Here is a 332-nt window from a genome sequence, read left to right as displayed (position 1 = left end):
GGCAATCCACAATCATCATTACCAGTAGAATTGAGTGATAGAAGTATGATGCATTCCATTGTGATTAGGTTTCTGTTCTGAAAAACTGTAGATAAACATAAATCATGTTTAAAGTAAAAGAGATTATTCATTTTTATAAATCAATACTCACGTTATTGTGTAAATATACTGCCTTTATTCTATTTAAATGGGCCTCTGTTGTTTTCACAGTTGAATTACAGATCAAATATTCCATTCAGTCAAAAAAAGACAGAGCAATTTAAGTGAGGAAAAAAGAAAACACAATTCACAACTTTGCTGACTCTGTACTTTTAGGACTTTTCTCTCTTTCC

The sequence above is a fragment of the Monopterus albus genome, unplaced genomic scaffold (assembly GCF_001952655.1).
Source record: "Monopterus albus unplaced genomic scaffold, M_albus_1.0 scaffold217.1, whole genome shotgun sequence".
Lineage (NCBI taxonomy): Eukaryota > Metazoa > Chordata > Actinopteri > Synbranchiformes > Synbranchidae > Monopterus > Monopterus albus.
This window is presented reverse-complemented; position numbering follows the sequence as displayed.